At 41.1% G+C, this 23,093-nt stretch overlaps 1 protein-coding gene and 1 pseudogene across 1 annotated transcript in view; both read right to left on the reverse strand.

Moving 5' to 3' along the window:
• KCNK13 (potassium channel, subfamily K, member 13) overlaps window positions 1-23,093 on the reverse strand; it is a 155,693-nt gene that overhangs the window by 80,175 nt on the left and 52,425 nt on the right. The gene's annotated exons all lie outside the window — the stretch shown is intronic.
• Window positions 942-2,096, reverse strand: LOC102821500 (annotated as a pseudogene).

Below are 23,093 nucleotides of genomic sequence, written 5' to 3' on the forward strand. Positions count from 1 at the left end.
AGCTGGTAGTTTCGAACTGCTGTCCCTGAGGTTCGCAGCTCAATTCGTAACCACTACACTACCAGAGCTTGTAAGCCATGATTTATTGCTACATTTCCCACACGCTCAATTTGCTTTCACCAACTTTTTCATATAATAATGCTTTGAATTGTTTTTTAAAAATCATGCAAATCTGGATGGATCTTCTACTTACAAAAGCATTGATTAATTTATACTGTACTGATATGTTGTTGTTATCTACCGTGGAGTTGGTTCCAACTCATAGCGACCCTGTACACATACAGCCACTTCAAAAACATGGCTTCTAACAGGTAAAGTTAGAAGAGCAAGTGCCACCAGTTATAGTTTAATAACATGCAGACACCGTGCCTGTATATCTAATGATACCTGAAATCTGTTCGTACCTCAAACTAGCTCCACTAAAGGTAACTCTGGGGAGCTCCTGGATGAAATCTTGATCCTGTTGGGAAAAGCTGATTATTTTAGACTCTAAACAAAGATATCCAGGTTATATCTTCAGGCAGCCAACTAGTGCATGAGAAGAGTACGTAAAGCCCACATCTAAGTACAGCAGGACTCTAAGGTCATTATTTTGCACAAGTTCATGTGGGAGCTCTGAGGATGAAATGGGCACAATACAGCTTTACTGTCATGTATTATGAAGCAAACCACCCTGTGGCCCCTTGGCTGTCTCTTGTGACCTCAGTCTCTTAAAAGAAACTCTCAAGTATACTGGGAAGTAATGATCAGAACGTTTGGGTACTTTTGTAACTGGTGATTACATAGTAAAGGTCACCTTCACAATCATTTCTTGCAATAAGCACATAGGACAACTCATTACAGACTGCTCGGGATTACTCAGGAGCCCTCTATAGTTCAATTGGGTGGGGTCCAGACCACCCAGGGCTGAGCAGACCCTGACTGGAGTCAATTCTTACAGCTTAAGTCATACCTTGGTTTTGGGCACATTTCAGCTTTGCTACAAGTCCACTTTGCTCCAATTCAGCATTGACAGACATATATTTGAACTCCTTTGGCCTGAGGTTAAGAGTCTCCACTAACCCACAGGTCTCTTTCCAATCAGTGGCATAGAAAAGCTGAACTTGATTGGCAAGGTACTCAGCAACATTCAGTAAGGTGGAGTCCATTTCTGCTGTCTTCAGCATGATTCTCTAACCTTCTTTAAGTTCAAGGTTGTTGTTAAGTGCAGTCAAGTCGGTTCCAACACATAGCGACCCTGTACAGGGTTTCCAAGGCTGTAAATCTTTACAGGAGCAGAACGCCTCATCTTTCTCCCATGGAGCAGCTGGTAGTTTTGAACTGCTGACCTTGTAGTTCGCAGCCCCATTCGTAACCAATACGCTACCAGAGCTCCTTTAAGTTCAGGGTTGTTGTTGTTAAGTGCTGTCGAGTTGGTTCCGACCCATAGCGACCCTGTACAGAGTTTCCAAGGCTGTAAATCTTTACAGGAGTAGAAAGCCTCATCTTTCTCCCGTGGAGCGGCTGGTAGTTTTGAACCGCTGACCTTAAGGTTCGCAGCCCGATTCGGAACCACTACGCTACCAGAGCTCCTTCAGGGTAGTGGTATAAAATCAACTGGCTGGCTGCAGCTTCCCCTCCAGTCTACATATTTATAAGCGCAATGAAGTGGAATTCAGTACCTGTCCATTGTCCTAGAAAGAACTCATAACCTTCCCTCCTAGGCAGTACACACAGAAATGTTGGATAGGACTGAGCCCTGTTCCAGACCAATTCAAACCTTTCTTCAGGAATAACAGCGCATACTGTACCTCTGACTGCAAAATATTGTTGCCAAATCTATTTTATTTCTTCTGCAGTCTTGTCTTTCACCATCTCAGTGTTAAAGCTTGAACTAAGAGTCTTATCCTTAGTGAATCCTTACTCATAGACTGTTTCCTCCAGGTGTCTGTCTTTTGCTCCATACATTTGATAAAGTCACCTTGCCTGCAGTGTCCTACTGGCTGCTTCTGAAACTCACTGTGCTTCTCCAGGAAAGACTCAAAATGCTGAATCTTGTCCCGATAGCGGTTGTAGAAGGCGTTGGCTTTGAGCCCCAGCAGGCCCACGGGAGCCATACATAGTACATTGAGAACTCGCACAACTGAACTGGTGAAACAAGCCCCAGGCCAATGCGGCTCTTCCTCTAGCCCACCAGCTTCCTACCTTAAGTTTCTTATCTAATCTTTCCACTTGCTATTGTCAATCTGATCCCTTTTAGATAGTTCTTAAAAGGGCAAAATGCTTAGGGCAGACATTCTTTACTAATCAAGGAAGACAACTGTTTGGTTTTAAGAAGACTTCAGGCTCAATTTTTGGTTTAATGTTATTATTAAAAGTTATTTCAGGGCAATCGGTTCAGGAGTTCATCCAGTCTCCATGACTCCAGAGAGTCTAGAGTCTAAGGAAATTTGAAAATACAAGTATTTCCACCGCCCCTCCTCCCCTTTTGATCACGCGCATCCCTCAGGACAGCCACAGCACCGTTTCCAGAAGAGAAGTCAGCAATCTGGTCTCCCCATGGAAGGATGGCACACAAGGACACCCAGAGCATTGGAAATGCACTCCTCCTGGTTAGGTAAGCATGGGTTTATGTACTAATCTGTAGTGAATCGTTTCATATGCTCAAAGATATGGTGAAACACATGTGAAACTGTTCACTACAGATTAGTTAAGTACATACAAACAAGCTTGTGCTTACCTTGCTAACTGGGTTCCTGGTGTGGAGCTACAAGAAGCAGGCGGCAAAATCCCTGACACAGGTGCTAATGAACATATGTGACAGAAGAGTGGGTTCATTATACATTTACATGCATTTATGATAGAACATGGTCACTGGGTGGCTCAAGCAGTTTGTGTTCCACTCTGCAAGGTTGGCGGTTCAAACCCACCAGCTGCTCCTTGGAAACCTGATTTCGGGTCACTATGAGTTGGAACTGACTCAACAGCACTTAACAACAATAACTAAAGCACGAAAGAGTGGTGGGTTTATTGTAAAAACTCAAGAAAAGGTTTTTGTACTAAAAGAAACATTCTTTGATGGTTACTAGGGGTGGGAGGCAAGGGAGAGCAATTCACTGGCTAGAAGGAAGACACATGTTAACTTGGGTGATGGGGAGGGCAATATACAAGAAGGAGGAGGTTAACAGAAGAATGATGAAAATAGGTGAAGACCCACGAAGGTATGCAAGGGCTAATGGGGATAGATGTAAATAGTGTTATAGACACAACCTTAGAACAGCAGTGTTCTCTGGTAAGATACATGAACAGAGACACAGGTTGAATGGATATGAGAAGAAGAGTAGGAGCATACCCACAAATATATAAGAATTTGAAAAAGGATATGATAGTGTAGGGGTTACAAGTCGGGCTGCTAACCTCAAGGTCAGCAGTTTGAAACTACTAGCTGTTCTGTGAGAGAAAGTTGAGGCTTTCTGCTCCTGTAAAGATTTACAGCCTCGGAAACCCTGTACAGGGTCGCTCTGAGTTGGACTTTGTGGTACACAACCACCATTTGTAAATTTTTTTTTGCTGCAAACACACTATGTTATTATTATTATTTTTTTAATGGAACATACAGTGGGCAAAATGGTTAAAACTTCTTAGATATCATCAAACATTTTAAGGCAATGAGTTCCTGGACCTGGGGGCTCAGGATTATAGTCTCAGGGGACATCATGGTCAATTAATTAGCATAGTCCACAACAACATTGTGCTATATACTCCTTGGGTGAGTAGTACCTGGGATCCTAAAAGTTCATGAGAGGCCATCTAAGGTGCAGCTGTTAGTCTCTCCATGTGTGGAAGAAAGAAACGTGATGAGAATTGAAGAGGCTTGGAATCAATTAGTCCAGTGGACTCATGGACCATGTGAACAACAGTGTTCACAACTCTGAGACCAGAAAAACTACCACTACCAACTGCCCTGAAAGAGATCACATTAGAAGTCCCAGGTAGACTGGGGAAAAATATGGAACAAAACTCAAAATTATTTAAAAAAAAAAAGACCAGGATTACTGGTCAGAAATAGACTAGAAGAACCCAAGACTATGGCTCTCAACCACCCTTCAGGTCTGGAAAGAAACGTACCCTTATGGTCTAATTTTCAGCCCGGCAGTAGATAGGTATATAGGGGGACAACCACACGAGTAAGGTATGATCACCACGGAGTAGTCAATCATACAAAATCAAAAGTGTAACATTAACCTCTGGAAAAAGTGGAGAAGGGTTGGGAAGGGAAGGTGGGTGGAATAAAACTAGAACAACAGGGAGAGGAAGCAGGGTAACTTGTTGCATGGAGAAAACCGAAATCATTGAAATGAAACAAGGTGTATGAACTGTTTAATATAAAGCTGATGATCTTGTCTGTAAACCTTCACTCAGTTCACAATAAATAGTTTTTAAGAAACAAGTTATCAACTTTGTTTCCTATTAGAATCACCAAGGGAGTGTTTTCAGCCCCAGTTGCTCAGGCCTTGATCCAGACCACCTTACATCATAATCTCTGGGGGTGACGACCAGACATCAGCACCTTGGAAAGCTCTTCAGATCATTCCAATGGCAGCCAAATTTGAGATCGCTGATCTGCACACTGGGAAGTACAAGGGAGACTGGGTCCAGGGACAAGCAATGGAAAGTTGTCTAGAAACAGGTAGAGAGATGTGGGGAGAAGTCGGCGGCTGGCAGTGCCCAGGAGTCTACAAAGGGGTAGTGAAGGGTGGGCACGGTAACAGATATGATGCTCTACAAACAAACAAGAGTGGGAAAACCAGGCTGCAAGTGGGAAATGAGACACCGTCTTCAAGGGGGAACTCAATGGGAATTCTGGTTTCTTTTCTGCTATGGTCCAGGGCATTGTGACCTCACCATATTTTGAGGAAGGAACTCTGGTGGCACAATGGATAAGCGCTGGACTGTTAAGCAAAAGGTCAGAGGTTTGAACCCACTGGAAAAAGATCTGGCGACCTGCTGCTGTAAACATATTAGTTCTTCTCTGTCATGTGGAGTTGCTGTAAGTTGAAATTAACTCTAGGGCATACAATAACAACATAATTTGAGGAATCATTGTAGATTTACAGGAAGTTGCAAATATCATACAGAAAACTCCCACATATCCTTCATGTTAACATCTTACAGCTATATCGTGCCGTTGAGTTGGTTCTGTCTCATCATGACCCTGTATAGGGTTTCCAAGCAGCTGGTGGGTTTGAACCCCAACCTGGTGGCTAGCAGTTCAGTGCTTATCCTGCAGTGCCACACCCAGACTCCTACATCCACATAGTATGTTACTATTAACTGAACTCCAGACTTCTTTTGGATTTTGATAATGTTTCCACCAACATTTCTTTTCTGTTCCAGGATCCAATCCCAGATGGTTCATTTCATTTAGTCATTGTATCTCCTGGGGAGTTTCTGACCCAGTGGATACTTAGAAATTAAACATATTTTTCATTCTGTCTTTCAGCATGTGTGAGTTTTACTCAGCTTTTTTACCAGCTCTGACATTTCATTGAGAATGTAGTTGCCTGAGTAAATTCCATGAGAACCAAAAGGCCAAAACTACCGCCAAGAAGTCAATTCTGACTCATAGCGATCATCGAAGGCAAAGGATAACTGCTCCTTAGGGTTTCCGAGACTGTACCTCTTCCCTGGAGCAGAGAGCCTCATATTTTTCCTCTGGTAAGCTTGAACCCCCAATCTTGCAGTTAGCAGCCCATGATGTTGTTGTTAAGTACCCTAGTCTCACAGGGACCATGTATAGGGTTTCCAAGGAACGACTGGTGGGTTTGAACTGCCAACCTTCAGGTCTGCAATCCAGTGCTTAATCACCAGGACTCTGCAGCCCATGATTGTTGTTGTTCAGTGCCGTGGAGTCGGTGCCGACCCATAGCCACCCTGCAGTCCACGAAAAGCAACTTTAATTCCTTGAGTAATCTTCCATCCTGAGCAGACAAACTGGCATTTAAAAAAAACAAAAACTCTTCACCAAGATTGTTTTCCTATTTAAAAAAAAATAATATTGACAAAAACAATTTGGTTCATCATAGCTTCAAACAATCTGAGGTTTTTTTTGTTTTTTTTTTTAAATGTTTTATTGTGAATTATGTGCTAGTTTACATGGGAGAACATTAGTTTTACATTCATCCTATCGTATATCATTTCATTGTCATGGTTACAATCCCCTCCATGCATCATCAACCAACTACAAGCCTGGCCCTGCCCCTGGTCTTCAGCACACAGCCCCTCTCCGTCTCTGGGTCTAAAGTCCCCAGCCACACTCCATCTCTCCACGTCACTGTCTCTGCCTCCGTCAATCTGAGTTTTCTTTGATGGCCATTTTTCTAACAAGATCAATTTTCCTGGATCCAATTTTATATATCCAGATTTTGTCAAGAGCATTCAATTATTCTATGGATTTTTAAAAAATCAATTTTACCATATACGTCTTTGCTTCCATTGGTTTCATGTTGAGTGATTTTTTTTATTCTTTGAAGTCTAAATTTTCCAAGGTCAGCTGCTATACTTTTCAATCTGACCAACAAGTTTGCATTCTTCAGCTTCTCATTTGTAACACATTTTATCGTGTGCAGAGCTAACTGTTGCCAGTTTCATTCTGCATTGGCTATTTCTACCAATCATATTTGTAATGATTTGAATGAATGACTGATCATTTGTATTTATTTCTCAGTTAGGCCATAGAAGAAGGGTGCTTCTCAGATATTCCAGGAATGTTCTGCTGTCCAGAACTATTGGATAGTTTATCCAGTTCTTCTGGATGCTCAAGCTCACACACTTGCCATAGACTTGGCCAAGAACAAATAATGAAGTCAACATGGGTCAAAACCTACTATATTAAAACAAAACAAGACCCCACCCAGCTTTGTGTTAGCTGATGGCATGTTAATTCAATAGTTCTGCCGTACCCATGTGTTATAACGTTAGAAGAAACTGAAACTTGCTTTCCAGCACAGAGATGCTAAGTGCATGGAAGAAAGGAGGACGTAAAAGAGATGAGCAGAAAATTTCAAAGGACAGCTCGAGAAGACAAAGGCAAATATTATAATGAAATGCACAAAGAATTAGAGATAGAAAACCCAAAGCGAGGTACATACTCTGCATTTCTCAGGCTGAAAGAACTGAGGAAAAAAGTCAAGCCTCAACTGGAAATATTGAAGGATTCTATGGGCAAAATCAGGAGCTCTGGTAGCATAGGGGTTATGAGTCGGGCTGTTAGCCTCAAGGTCAGCAGTTTGAAAGTACCAGCTGTTTGTGGGAGAAAGATGAGGCTTTCTGCTCCTGTAAAGATTTACAGCCTCGGAAACCCTATGCAGGGTCGCTATGAGTCAGAACCGACTCCTCAGCACCCCACCACCACAGGCAAAATATTGAATGATGTGGTAAGAATCAAATGAAGATGGAAGGAATGCACAGAGTCACTGAACAAAAATGGAATGGTGTGTTCAACCATTTCAAGAGTTATCAAGAACCAATGATACTGAAGGAAAAAGTCCAAGGTGCACTGAAGGCATTGGCTAAAAAAAAAAAAAAAAACAATTCTCTAAGAATTGACAAGACTACAAATGGAAATCTTTCAACAAATTGATGTAGTCCTGGAGGTACTCATCTAGGCCAAGAAAGCTGGAAGACCAAATTTGGAAGACCAACTGATTGGAAGAGATCTATGTATATACCCATTCCAAAGAGAGATGACCCAATGGAATTCAGAAATCATCAAACAATATCATTAATATTATATGTAAGTAAAGTTTTGATAAAGATAATTCAAAAACAGCTACAACAGTACATCAAAAGGGAACTACCAACTAGAGAAAGATAAAAAACAAAACACAAAAAGCAATTTTTGATAAAGGAAACGAGGGTAAATTGCTACAATGTGATGAACTTGACCTATACTCATGGAGGTGGTGGTTGGTGGTTATGTGTCGTGGAGTCAGTTCTGACTCATAGTGACCCTGAACAGGGTTTCCAGGGCTGTACATCTTTATGGGAGCAAAAAGCCTCATCTTTCTCCCGCGGAACAGCTAAAAGTTTTGAACTGCTGACCTTAAGGTTCACAGCCTGATTTGTAACCACCACGCTACCAGAGTTTCTTATATTCATGGAGGTGTTGTTGTTGTTATGTGCCATCGAGTCGGTTCCGACCCATAGCGACCCTGTATAGGGTTTCCGAGGGTGTAAATCTTTACGGGAGTAGAAAGCCTCATCTTTCTCCCGCGGAGCAGCTGGTAGTTTTGAACCGCTGACCTTAAGGTTTGCAGCCTGATTCATAACCACTATGCTACCAGAGCTCCTTATTCATGGAGGTAGTAGCTCTAAATCCCAACAGACAGGAAAGGAGTCTTCACATCAAGTATCAATGTTATCCCCTCTGCACACAAGGTGGATAGGGACAGGCAACTTAGACAGTGGCTACCTAAAATGAGGGGGCAATAAAGGCATGAAGTGACTGCCTTACAAGGTTTCAAGAGGGAGTTTAGTTTAAGAGTGTGTCGGGGAAGAAAGAGTCCCCACTGAACAGTTTTCATATTGTCTAGATGGGTCTGGTAAAAACAGATGGGGATAAGATTCTTATGATTCAATAGTGAGTAATTGTTATCATGACTAATTGCAACTGTCACAGTTGTAAAGGTAGAAGTTTTATAACAAAAACCGGGGAGTAGTTGATCTTACAGTCCAGAAACAGAGGACCCTAGGACCATCAAGGGAGAAGAGCACAAGTGGAATGTGGGACCTTGTCCAGAGAAGCAGCAACACCAGAGATGGAGACAGAGATAGGGACATGGAGAGGGGGAGCGGCTGAGGACTCTAGATTCACGGAAAGAGATGGGCTGAGAGCTGGCGGCCAAGAGGCAGACTTGCAGAATGTGCCTTTTGGTGGTTTTTAAATTATTATATATGCCTGAGTGTTTAAAAAAAGAAAAAGAAGAAGAGGTAAATGAATGAATAGAGAGAAATACTGTTAACTGATGGAGGGAATTGTAATCATTGCAATAAAACAAAGTATATAATTTGTTGAATGTAAAACTGATGATCTGCCCTATAAATTTTCACTCAGTTCATAATAAAAACTTTAAAAAAAGGGGGGTGGAGGGAACTACCAGAAACTCAAGCTGGATTCAGATGAGGATGTGGAACAAAGGATATTATTGCTGATGGATCTTAGCTGAAAGCAGAGAGTACCAGAAAGATATGTTTACGTTTGCTTCTTTCACTATGCAAAGACTTTGACTGTGTGGGTCATGACAAGCTATAGAAAACATTGAGAAGAATAGGTATTCCACCAGAACACTTGATTGTTCTCCTGAAGAATCTGTATACAGACCAAGAAGTATTAGTTGGAAAAGAACAAAGGGACACTGAATGGTTTAAAATCAGGAAAGGAATGTGCCAGGATTGTGTCCTTTCACCATACTTATTCAATCTGTATGCTGAGCAAATCATCTGAGAAGCTGGATTATATGAAGAACGTGGCATCAGGATTGGAGGAAGACTCATTAACAACCTGTGATATGTAGATGGCACAGCCTTGCTGACTGAAAGTGAAGAGGACTTAAAATACTGAAGAAGGTCAAAGACCACACACTTCAGTAGGGACTACACCTCAATGTTAAGAAAACAAAATCCTCACCACTGGACCAATAAAGAACATCATGATAAGTGGAGAAGAGTTTGAAGTTGTCAAAGACTTCATTTTGCTTTCATCCACAATCAACACTCATGGAAGCAGCAGTCAAGACATCAAATGACATATTGCACTAGGCAAATCTGCCAGACAGAGAAGAACTGAAATCTTTACAAAAGCAGAACGCCAGGTCTTTGTCCCGTGGGTTCAAACCTCTGACCTTCTGGTTAGCAGTCCAGCACTTATCCATTGTGTCACCATAGCTCTTTCCTCAAAATACACTGGGGTCAAAATGCCCTAGACCAAAGAAACCAGAATTCCCACTGAAGGACTTCCCTTCGAGAACTATGGCTCATTTCCCACTTGTATCCCTTGGTTGTTCAAGTGGTCAAGAGCAAAGATCTCAGTAAGAGGACTAAGGTACACCTGACCCAAGCCATGGTATTTTCAAGAATTGATGCATTTGAGTTATGATTTTGGAGAAGAATACAGAAAGTACCAAGGATTGCCAGAGAACAAACAAATGTGTATTGGAAGAAGCACATACAGAATTAAAAGCAAGGATGACAAGATTTGATCTCTCATGCTTCAGACATATTATCAGGAGGGACCTGTCCCCGGAGAAGGACATCATACTTGGTAGAGAAACAGAGGAAGACACCCCTTCCCCCCAGCGAGGTGGACAGACACTGTGGCAGAAGCAATGGTGCAAAACGGGCAGTGTTTTGTTGTGTTGTGTTGTGAAATACTGTCTAGTCGGTTCTGACTCATAGCGACCCTGAATAGGATTTCCGAGAAGCGGTTGGTGAGCTTGAAGCACTGACCTTGTGGTTCAAACCAACTTTGCAATCCAGTGCATTAACCCACAGCGCCACACCAAGACTCTGTTTTGTTGTATACAGGATCTCTATATAGAGTTTCCGAGGCTGTAAATCAAACAGACTCAACAGCTCCTAAAACAACAACAACATCTTGTGGTATTTTGTTACAGCATCCCTAGGAAACTAAGAAACACCATGAAATACCACAACATTGGTGTGATACAAGATTGTGGCCCTACTGTACACCCAACGTAAAGATCAGCCAAAGATAAGAAGAGCAGAGGAGAACTAGTAGAATGGGGTGTTAGGTTCGATACCAGGCAAAGACTCAGACATCAGATTTCTATGACAAAGTGGTGAAGGCCCAGACTTGGTCAAAGGGAAGGCCTAGTTGTGGAATCAGAATACAAGGTCAGAGTGGGAGGTTTCAGGCTGATTTATTCTTGAAGTCCTGGCCTTAAACTTGCCCCAGGAAGAATGGATTTTGTCACAGAGTCTGGGCATGGCCCACTGCCCCTCCTGGGTCTGTGGGGTGCTACATGGAAAAAAGGATGGAGCCATGAAACTACTAGAGAAAGTGATTCATTTGAGGAAATGAGTAGTCTCATTAATTCAGGTCAAAACATGCTCATTAGGTTTAGCTGTAATGCTGTGGTGGAGCCATCTGTCTGTACAGAGGGAAGATGGCTTTATTGCTGTAGCTCAGCACCTGGACAGTAATATTGAGGTGAGGATAGGAGATAGAAAGACCCTGGAATCTCTTCCATATGCCCCAGATAGCCTTTTCAAAAAAAAAAATTCTCATGCCTCTACTGGCCTCAGAAAAACAAAATGACATTGTTCTTTGTTCTCCAGCCTGCCCTCTCCCACTCCAGATGACAAAGAATGAAAGCAACAGGGAGCGGGCACAGCTGGGGAATGAGGGATAATTGCACTTGAGTAGTAAATGGTACTTCCTCTCATCCTTTCCCTGGGTGAATCAGCCACATCTACTGTGAGCAAAGGTCTTGCCTGTGTGTATGTAACACGTATTCAGAAAGAGTAAACAAACGTACAAAGGACTTGAGCATCTACAATGTCACCATCCAGTCAAGAAATAGAAAAATTCCAGAAGTTCAGAATAATGGCTGCTTTTCCAACCTCAAGTGGAGGTTCCAGAACATCAGGTGACTTGCACAGTATCTGGGATTTGGCTGGGGAACAGAGCTTTGTTTCAGAAAGATCTTCCACAAGATCCAGAAACAGCTATACTTGTTCTTGGTGGTTCTCAGCGTTTTCAGATAACACTTGGGGAAATAATTATTGAGTTGCAGATGTAGGACAACTGTTAAGTGTTGTTGAGTCAGTTATGACCCACAGCGACCCTGTATAGGGCTTCCAAGGAGCAGCTAGTGAGCTTGAACTGCCAACTATGTTCTTCAAACTGACTTTGCAGTCTAGTGCATTAACCTATAGCACCACACCAAGACCTGGGTCCATTTTCAACAAGCACTCAGGAGATTTGATGGCAGATGTTTCTCCAAGAAACCCTCTTTGGATAGACATGCCCTGGATTCACAGAAGCTTAGCCAAGGAGGTACCAGGAAAAATCCTATAGGTCCTTGCTACTCAAAGTGTGGTGCCTGGACCAGCAACACTGGTGTCACTTGGCATCACAATAAGAATGAAGAATATGGGGTTCCACCCCAGGCCTACTGAATCAGAATCTGAATTTGAACAAGGGCCCTGGATGACTTGGGTACACACTACAATTTTAGTTTGGACTTTTTGCAGATCCCAAACCCACTGCCATTGACTCAGTGCCATCAAGTCAGTTCCAACCCATAATGACCCTGTATAGGGTTTTCAAGGAGCAGCTGGTGAGCTTGAACCACCAGCTCTGTGATTTAAACCAACTTTGCAATCTGGCACATTAACCCACAGCACCACAAATCCTATATAGGGGTTTCCAAGGCTGTAAATGTTAACTGAAACAGAGTCTCATCCTTTTCCTGTTGAGTGGCTGGTGGGTTTGAACTGCCAGCCTAGCAGGCTTTATTCTATAGCATCACCAGAGCTCCTTTACTGCAAACAGAAGTTCTGTCCCTACGGGCATTCTGGAATTGTGTGTGTTTGTCAGGAGGTTTGTGAGAATGATTTGTCATTTAGTGAGAAGTGGCCAGGGATATGAGATGCTCCACAATGTGAGGTACAGTCAAACACTAAAGAATTATCTGGCATCTCACATAATTAAAAAATGTCCTGATAGAAAGTATCAATCCTATCCCCTCAGTATACAGTGTTGATAGGGACAGGCAACTTAAGACATTGGCTACCTAAAATGAGGGGGCGATCGATAAAGGCACAAAGTGACTGGCTTACAAGTTTTCAAGAGGGAGTTTAGTTTCAGAGTGTGTGTGGGAAGAAGGAATCCCCACTGAATTGTTTTCATCTTGTCTAGATGGGTCTGGTGAAAAGAGATGGGGATAAGATTCTTATGATTCAATATTAACTGTTATCATGACAATTGCGACTGTCACAACTGTAAAGGTAGAAGTTTTGTAACAAAAACGGGGGAGTAGTAAACCTTACAGTTTGGGAACAGAGGACCCTAGGACCATCAAGGGAGAAGAGCATAAGCAGAATGTGGGACCCTATCCAGAGAAGCAACAACACAAGGGATGGAGGCAGAGATGAAGACCTGAAGAGAGTGAGCAGCTGAGGACTCTAGCTAGACTCATGGAAAGAGAAAGGCTGTGTGCTGGTGGCCAGGAGACAGGCTTGAAGAATGTGCCCTTTGGTTGTTTAAATGATTATATATTCCTAATTGTTTTTGTGTACACCCCGACCCCCCCAAAAAACAACAACAACAACAACAAAGGGAATAGAAGCAAATGCTATTGAATGATGATGCACGGAGGATATTGTAATCATTGCAATGAAATGATGCATGTAAAACCTACGTTTTACCATGCAAACTATCACTCAATTCACAATAAAAACTTTTTTTTTAAATGTCCTGATGGATGTTCATGTATGCAGAAAACCTGTTTGCATTTTTCTGGACCTAGATCCTAATTCTTGTTTTATAAATAAACACACAAGTCTTGTTTAAAATTTCCTTCAGAACTTAAACTTTCTGGGAATCAAACTGCCACACAGATTGAGGGCAGAGTTAGCATTATTTTCAGTGTCACCAAGAGTTGTTCACCATCAGAGAATCCTATCAGCACCATAGTGCCATGGCATGTACCACAGCGTACCTGTCAGTCTACCTGGGTGTCCAAGCACCTGACGACACCATCACATCTCCCAGCATAGTCAGACCCTAGCGTTTGTGTATGAGTGTGCTATAAAACATTCTGTTTTTTGTTCAGAAATGTGTGCATAGATAGCTTATTTTATCTAGAAAATTCCATTTCAAGATTTAAAAGGAATCTTGTATTTATAAAACTTCATTTCAGTATCAGAAGAAAACCTTTGACATAATTAGAGAGTGTTGTGTATGAGAGCTCAGATGAAGAAATTATCCCCATTTTTTCAGACAAAAGATTTGAAACTCAGGGAGTTGAAGTGGCTAAGGTCACTTTTGTGGGTAAATTGTGTCCCCACAAAAGATATCTTGAAGTCCTAACTCCTGAACCCATGAACGTGAAGCTGCTTGGGAAAAGGGTCTTTGAAGAGTTATCGGTTAGATTAACATGAGACCATGCTGGCGGAACGTGGGTCCTGGTCCAATATTACTGATGTCCTTATAAAGGAGAAGAGACAGAGAGAAAGAGGAAGGAGGTTATGAGACCCTATAACTGTAAGCCAAGGAACATGAAGGGCCGCCAGAAGCTGGGAGAGAGGCATGGAATAGAACTTCCCCCAGAGTTCTCAAAAGGAATCCACATAGCTAACACCCTGATTTGGACCAGAACTGTGAGACACTGTTTCTGTTTTTATGTTGTTAGCAGTCCTAGATTTGTCCCCAGACTCAAGCCCACCCCATTCCACTTTGCTGAATCCTTCTATTAGTTCCAAAAACTTTCTTAGGAAGTTTCTGGGATTTTCTCTCTATATAGGATCATATCACCTGTGAATAGAGATAGTTTTATTTTTCCCTACCAATTTTAATGTCCTTTGTTTCCTTTTCTTACCTTTTTGTTCTGGCTAGGACTTCCAATATAAGATTGAATTGTTGTTGTTGTTATTAAGTGCCATTGAGTCAGTTCTAACTCATGGCCACAGGGTACAGGGTTTCCAGGAGCAGCTGGTGGGATGAAACTGCCGACCTTGTGGTTTGCAGACCAGTGCTGATCCTACAGCGACATATGAGGAGTCAACAAGATAGGACAGGAGTTGTGATAAGGGGCGTATTTGTCTAGTTCTCATTCTCAAGCGGAATGCTATCTCTCTCCATTGAGAATTTCGGTTGTTTGTTTTGTATGTTGTTGTTGTTGTTGTTAAGTACTGTTCAGTCAATTCCAACCCATAGCGGCCCTGTACAGGGTTTCTCAGGTGCATCTGGTGAGTCTGAAGCGCCGATTTTGCAGTCCAGAGCATTAACCCACAGCGCCATACCAAGCCCTTAATTATGTTGCAGAATTTTCCTTTTGGTCCTATTTTGCTTCAAGTTTTTGTCAGGAAAGATGTTGGTTACATCAAATGCCTTTTGTAAATTGAATAAGTTCATATATAATTCTTTTCCTTTACTTCATTTATGTGGTGAATTATGTTGATTGTCTAATGCTGAATCATATCCCTGGTATGAATTCCACTTCATCACAGAGTATTATTTTTTATATATGCTGTTGAATTCTGTTGGCTAAAATTTTATTGAGAAGTTTGTACCCATAAGGAGCCCTGGTAGTGTAGTGGGTTATGCATTGAGCTGCTACCACAAGGTAAGAAGCTCAAGTCTACCAGGCACCCAGTGGAAGGAAAATGAGGCTTTCTGTTCCTGTAAAAATTTACAGCTTCAGAAACCCTATACAGGATCACTAGGAGTCGGAATTCAATCCATGGCACATCACCACCACCACCACTCTATTCATGAGGGCTATTGGTCTGTAGTTTTCTTTTTCACAGAGTCTTTGCCTGGCTTTGGGATCAGGGTTATGTTTGCTTCCTACAATGAATTAGGGAACATTCCTTCCTTTTCTATGTTCTGGAATAGTTTGAGTAAAATTGGTATTAGCTCTTCTCTGAATGGTTGGTATAACTCTGCAACGAATACATCTAGGATGAGATTATTTTTTGAGGGGAGTTTTTCTTTTTATAACATCTTCATTTTCTTCTTTTATTATAGGTTATTTAGGTTTTCTACCTCTGCTTGTGTTATTATGTTATTAGGTGACGTGGAGTTGGTTCCAACTCATAGCGACCCTGTAGAGGATTTCTGAGGCTGGAAATCTTTATGGGACCAGAAAGCCTCATCTTTCTCCCGCCGAACAGCTGGTAGTTTCGAACTGCTGACCCTGAGGATAGCAGCCTGATTCGTAACCACTATGCTACCAGAGCTCCTTTTGTGTTAGTCTAGGTAGATACATTTCTTCTAGGCTATCAAATTTACTGGGGCACAATTTTTCATAATATTCTGTAATAATCCTCTTTTTCAGTCAGTTCTGTTGTAATGTCATCCATTTCATTTAGTTTGTGTCTTGTCATTTTGTCCCTTTGTGAATTTGGCCAGTGGTTTGTCAATTTTATTGATCCTCTCAAAGAACTAGCTTTTTGGTTTGTTGATTTGTTTCTATTGCTTATCTGTTTCATTAATATCTACTTTGATCTTTGTTATTTCCTTTCTTCTGATGACACTGGCCTTCTTTTGCTGTTCCTTTTTTATTTGCTCAAATTGTCAGGTTAGGATACAGATTCTGAATCTTCATTTTTGATGTGTGGACTAATGGCTAAAAATTTTCCTATGAGCACTGTCCTGGAAATTTTGTTTTGTTGTGTTTTTATTTTCATGTGATTCTAAGAATTGTCTGTCAGTTTGTCATGCTATGGTGGTTGTGTGTTGCTGTGACCTGGTGGTGAAATTATACCACCAGTATTTTAAATACCAGAAGAGTCAACCATGGTGGACAGGTTTCAGCTGAGCTTTCAAACTCAGACAGACAAGGAAGTAGGAAAGGTAGACTACTTCCGGATGTTTCTTGTTGTTGTTAAGTGCTGGTGAGTAAGTTTCGACTCATAGTGACCCCTGTACAGGATTTACAAGAAGCGACTGAACTTGTGGTTCAAAACAACCTTGAGATTCAGTGCTTTATCCCACAGTGCCACACCAGGACTCTGAATGTTTATCCACTGAAAACCTTATGCATACTAGTGGAACACTGTCAGATATAGTGCCGAAAGATGAGCCCCTGAGGCTGGAAGGCACTCAAAATACTAAAGGGGAATAGGTGCCTCCTCAAAGTAGAGTTGACCGTGATGACATGAAAGGAGTAAACCTTTCAGGACCTTCATTTGTTGATGGGGCACAACTCAAAATGAGAGAAACAGCTGCAACAACATCCATTAATAATCAGAACATGAAATGTAAAAATATGAATCTTGGAACACTGTAAGTTGTTAAAAATGAAATGGAACATATAAAAATTAATATCCTAGGAATGAGTCAGCTGAAATGGACTGGTGTTGGCCACGCTGAATCAGACAATCATATGGTTTACTAAGCAGTGAATGACAAATTGAAGAGAAATGATGTTCTAGTCATTGTCAAAAAGAGCATTTCAAGATCTTGAAGTACAATACTATGCGATATAATAATATCCACAGCCCACAGGCAGACCAGTTAATACCACTATTATACAAATTTATCCACCAACCTCTAACATCAGTGATGATGAAAATGAAGAATTCTACCAACTTCTTCAGTCTGAGATTGATCAAACACACAATCAAGAAGTATTGATAATTACTAGTGATTGGATTGCAAAGGTTGGAAACAAAGAAGGATCAGTTGGAAAATGTCACCTTGGTGATACAAATGATTTTGGAGATTGTATGACAGAATTTTGCAAGACTGAACAGCGCTGCAGGATAATCCACTGGACCATAAAGTTGGTTTGAGCCACAAGGTTGGTGGTTCAAACTCACTAGTTGCTCGTTAGTAACCCTATACTGGGTCGCTCGCTATGAGTTGAAACCTACTCAATGGCACTTAGCAACAACAATGACTTATTCATTACAAATACCTTTTTTTAACTACATATGGACCTCACCAGATGGGCTGCAAAGGACTCAGACAGACTCCATCTGTGGGAAGAGATGGTGAAAAAGCTCACTACAAAGCTTAAGTTTCTGGCAGCTCCCTGTAGCTGTTTTTGAATTACCTTTAGTAAAATTTCACTTGCTAAATATTCATGATCTTGTTTGATGATTGCTGTATTTCATTGGTCAACAGGGAACTGCCAGAAACTTAAGCTGGATTCAGAAGAAGATATTGGAAGTCAGATGGAGTTTGACTGAAAGCAGAGAATACTAGAAAGATGTTTACCTGTGTTTCAATGACTATGAAAGGGCTTTTTCAATGGACTCATATGCATATGAAAGTTGGACCACGAATAAGGAAGACCACAGAAAAATTGATGCATTTGGGCTATCAATATTGACTCAGTGACCCCATGTGACAGAGTAGAAGAGGCCACATAGGGATATCTATCTTTTTGTTGTAAACAGATAATATTTTTGTTAACAAAAACCCTTAAAATTAGACTAATTAATAGCATCATGATAAATGGAGAAAAGATAGAAGTTATCAAAGACTGCATTTTGCTTGGATCCATAATCAATACTCATGGGAACAACAGACAAGAAATCAAACGATGTACGGTACTAGGCAAATCTGCTGTAGAAAACCTCTTAAAAGTGTTCAAGAGCATAGCTCTCAGTTTGCGGACTAAGGTGTGGCTGCCCCAAGTCACAGCATTTTCAATAGCCTCATATGCATATGACTCCTCATAGAGAGTCCTGGTGTGGTGCTGTGGGATAAAGCAGTGAATTGAAAGGTCAGTTTAAACCTGAAGGTTGGTGGTTCAAACTCACCAAGGACTCCTTGGAAACCCTATACAGGATCACTATAAGTTGGAACAGACCACAGCACTTTAAAACAAACAACAACATATGTATATATTAAAGTTGCACAATGAATAAGGAAGACTAGAATAATTGAGGCATTTGAATTATGGTGTAGAAAAATGCTGAAAGTACCATGGGCTGCCAAAAGAACAAACAAATCTGTGTTGGAAGAAAAGTACAGCCAAAATGCTCCTTAGAATTCAGGATGGCCAGGCTTTGTTTCTCATACTTTGGGCACAGTATCTGGAGGGACCAATCCCTGGAAAAGGATATCATGCTTGGCAAAATGGAGGGTACGCACAAAAAGAGGAAGACCTCCCCCCATGAGATGGACTGGCACAGTGGCAGCAGCAGTGGGTTCAAGCACAACAACTGTGAGGCTGGCACAGGACTGGGCAGTGTCAGAATCGACTCAATGGCACCTAACAACAAAAACAACAACAGGACATTTTAAATTTCATTTTGAATTTCCTCTATGACCTCTATGGTTTTAAAGTGAGGTGTTACTCAGTTTCCATTTATTTCATTGTCTTCCATTATAGATTCTAGTTTTATAATCAGAAAAAAACTTCTTTTCTTGCCCCTGCTCTTGCCAAGCTCTGGAAAAACGATGTGTAACATCATATAGCCTCAAAACCTTTGCTAGGCTCTTAATTAATTATTTTTTAAACTCAGAATCTTTCCCTTGGAGACATAATAATACAAATTACCAAATAAATGGTGTCCTTGGTCCTGGCTTTCTTATGACACAAATTGCTGCCTGTCTTGCATCTGGTTTGAGTCAGACACAAGGGTCTTAAAGAAAATGTCAAGAAGAAAGAAAAAGTAAAAAACATCCTTAGTTTTGGAAAGCAGCAAATTTAATAGCTAAAGAGCCAAAGCCCAAGGATGCCAAGTGCATCAATACACTCACACCCTTAAGATTAATGTGATCTAAAATAACAAGATGGGTGGTACTTAATCTGCATACACCAAGTGTCTCCACCAAATACATAAGAACTGTGTTGCTCAAATATTGGTTGTTCTTCCAATTGCTTTATCCTGTGTATAAAAATGAAGTGATGCGTCACACTCTAACATCCCTAATTTCATGGAAGAGATGATCATGTAAGAGATAAATGAGGTGAGGGCTAATCCACTCAGAATCATCAGAGAAGATCCCAGAGCTCCCGGTGAGGCTGAAGGATGGTGTCTAGTCTCATAAAGAATTGAGTGAAGATGCTTCTGGCAGGAGGACAATAATCAGTCCTACTTGAAACAGAAAGGAGTTTAGAGAATTTGAAGAACAGAAAGGAGACTGGTGTAGGTGAGAGAGATGATATTGTTGGATGAATGGATGAACCCAAACTTGTAATTAGCAAAATACAGTTGGAAAGTAGTCAATTGCCCAGTTCAAGACAATGGCACTTCACAAGGGAAAGGATTCCTTAGAACTTGTCTTGTTTCACTAGGGTAAAGCACAGACTTTCTCGGGTGTAACCTGCTTATAACATGAGAACAGGTAGATAATCTCTGACCCAGGAGAAAAACAGACAATGTATGTTACTCTCATGGCAGCTAGAGGAACTCTAATGATTGTCACAAAAATACTTCAAATAAAATTTTAAAATACTATCATCAAGTCAATAACAAAAGTTCCCAAACATGGTAATCCATGCTGTGGGGAGGAAAACGTGGGTGAAGGGGAAGATATATCTTCAAAGAACTTTATTTTCAGTGAGGTTTCCAGAATATCATCAGAGAATGGCCTCTATAATATGGATCCGAAATGAAGTCTGTATACAAAACAATAAAAGTTATTGCTTTATGGGAGAAAAGCCCAGAAATGACTCTACACAACACCGGAGAGGTCAAGTGACAAGGGGTGAGTAAGACTGGATTCTGAGGGGTTCTTGAGTAGTTACACAAGTAGCAGGTTCCGCTTACAAGAGGAAAATTGATGTTGAAGGAAAATTGAGTAGAGGAGTTAGGAAAGTGCTCAGAAAAGAAACAGATCAGAAGAGATGAGGATGGTTAATGTTCTAGAGGCTGACTCCTCTTAACAGAAATGGAGAGAGACGAACAAGGCTTTAAAAAAGATCAGAAACTGGTCCTAAACATCAGGATTAGATCATGAGAAAGGAAGAAGAAAAAGAGATGTCTCTAAGTAGAAAGACACATGAATAGGAAGACTCTCGGGTTTAAAAAAAAAAAAAAAAGGAAGCAAAACCTTTCTCTTCTTAGGGTGAGGAGGATGCTCTAGTTTTCATTTTTTTAACTTTTTATTGTAATTTGAGATTGGATTACAGAACACTGACATCATCAGAGTTACAGTCCACAAATCAGATACTTTGTTTCATCTCAGTGACTGCAATCCCCTCCCTGCAACAGCAGTTCTCCCACTTCCTATTCCCATTCCACTCTCCTTCCCAGCACTTCTCAACTTTGTCCTTACGTAAAGGTGGCCCTTTTAATTTTGAATGTTTGACCATTCCACGGTGTGCATAGCTTTCTAGTGTTGTTGTCCCCCCTATATACTTATCTACTGAACACTGGGCCGTGAGGGTGAGTTCCTTCCCAGAGCTTCGTGGTCACGGGCCATAGTCTCAGGTTTCTCCAGTCTTTTTCTGCTAGTAATCCTGGTCTTTTTGTTTTGTTTTTTTAAATTTTGGGTTTGTTCTACATTTTCTCCTACTCTGTCTAGGGACTCTCTAATGTGATCCCTTTCAGAGCAGTTGGTAGTAGTAGCTAGGCACCACCTAGTTCTTCTGGTCATGGAGACAGACGTTCACATGCTTATTACTCATTGGACTAATTGCCTTCCATCTTCTTTTGATGCTTTCTGCATCATTCACTATTTAGCCATTGTTGTTGTTAAGTACCATCGAGTCATTTCCAATTCATAGTGACCCTGTATAGGGTTTTCAGGAATCAGCTGGTGAGCTTGAACCGCCGACCTTGTGATTCAAACCGACTTTGCAGTCTAGCGCATTAACCCACAGCGCCACACCAGAACTCCATTTAGCCCATAGAATTTCTTCAGTTCTTTCAGCTTGAGAAATGCTAGACGTGTTCTTCTCTTTAGGTTTTCTAACTCCAGGTCTTTGCACATTTCTTTATAATACTTGACTTGGCCTTTTGGGGCTGCCCTTTGGAATGTTCTCTTCAGCTCTTTTACTTCCTCATGTCTTCCAGTTACTTTAGTTCTCTATGCTGGAGAGCAAGTTTCAGAGTCTCTTCTGATATCTATTTTGCTCTTTTTTCCCTTTCCTGTCTTTTAAATGACCTCTTCCTAAAAGTTTTATTGGTTAGTGCATAAATTTGAGTAACAGTGGTATTAGCTGGTCTTCCATGTAGGAGTATGAGTTCACAAACAGCAGCATACTTCAAGATAGATCTTGAGATGCTTTTTGACGGTCAATGTGATACCATTCCTCTTCAATTGGTCATTCCCAGCATAGTAAACATTATAATTGCTGGATTCAAAATGATCAATATCAGTCTATTTCAGTTCACTAAAACCTAGAATACTGAATTTTGTATGTTATATTTGGTTCTTGATCCTGAAATAGATGAATTACCAATCCATTTTTTTGTGGCAGTAGACAATGACTCTGTATTTCTTTTATCATTATTTTTTTTTACTTACTGCATCATTCAATATTTTGCCCAATATTATAATCCTTCAATATTGTAAGTCAAGGCTTTAATTTTTTTCTTCAGTTCTTTCAGCTTAAGGCAGCTCTTCTCCAATGTCTCCTACCTGAGGGACTCATCTTCCAGCCCTACATCAGAGAATGGTCCGCAGCGATCTGTAAGGTTTTCAGTAGATTGTTGCATCCTCTTTCCTAGTCTGGATTCTCAACTGAAACCTGTTCATCATGGACAACCGTGCTGATGTTGGAATACATATGGCAGAGCTTCTAGCATGCTAGCAACACACAAGCTACCATATATACGTAATGAGTCTAGCCTGCAGCAAGGTTTCTATATAGTGACTACACTTCTCAGCCTTTACTGAGAATTACTGGAGACCTACATATCCAGAGAAGTCTATTTCTAAAGGGGATATTAATGAACACGAGATCCTGTCCTCTTGCTTCAGTACTGGTCTTGTCACATGGGGACAAGACATATTCACTGAAATCACAGGTCTAATGCAAGGTACCAGGGCTGGGACATGCTGAAAATTCTGGTAAAGATTCCCGACAAATGGAAGCTCCTGTCAATTCATTTCTAACTCACAGTGACCCTGTAAAGGGTTTCCAAGGAGCAGTGGGTGGCTTTGAACCACCGACCTTATGGTTTACAGACCAGTGCTTATCCCACAGTGCTATATCAGGACTTCATCTATTCTATAGTGGGGTCAATTTCAGTGATAAAGAGCAACAGGAACTGTACTTTACTGAGTGCCCACAGGATAGCAGACACAGTTCTAGACGGCTTGCCTGTGTCATCTTGTTTACCTCTCAAACAAGGCTTATTGTTTGAGAAGCTGGGTTATATGAAGAAAAACGTGGCATCAGGATTGGAGGAAGACTCGTTAACAACCTGAGATATGCAGAAGATACAATCTTGCTTAC

Source organism: Chrysochloris asiatica, unplaced genomic scaffold (genome assembly GCF_000296735.1).
Source record: "Chrysochloris asiatica unplaced genomic scaffold, ChrAsi1.0 scaffold00025, whole genome shotgun sequence".
Taxonomy (NCBI): Eukaryota; Metazoa; Chordata; class Mammalia; order Afrosoricida; family Chrysochloridae; genus Chrysochloris; species Chrysochloris asiatica.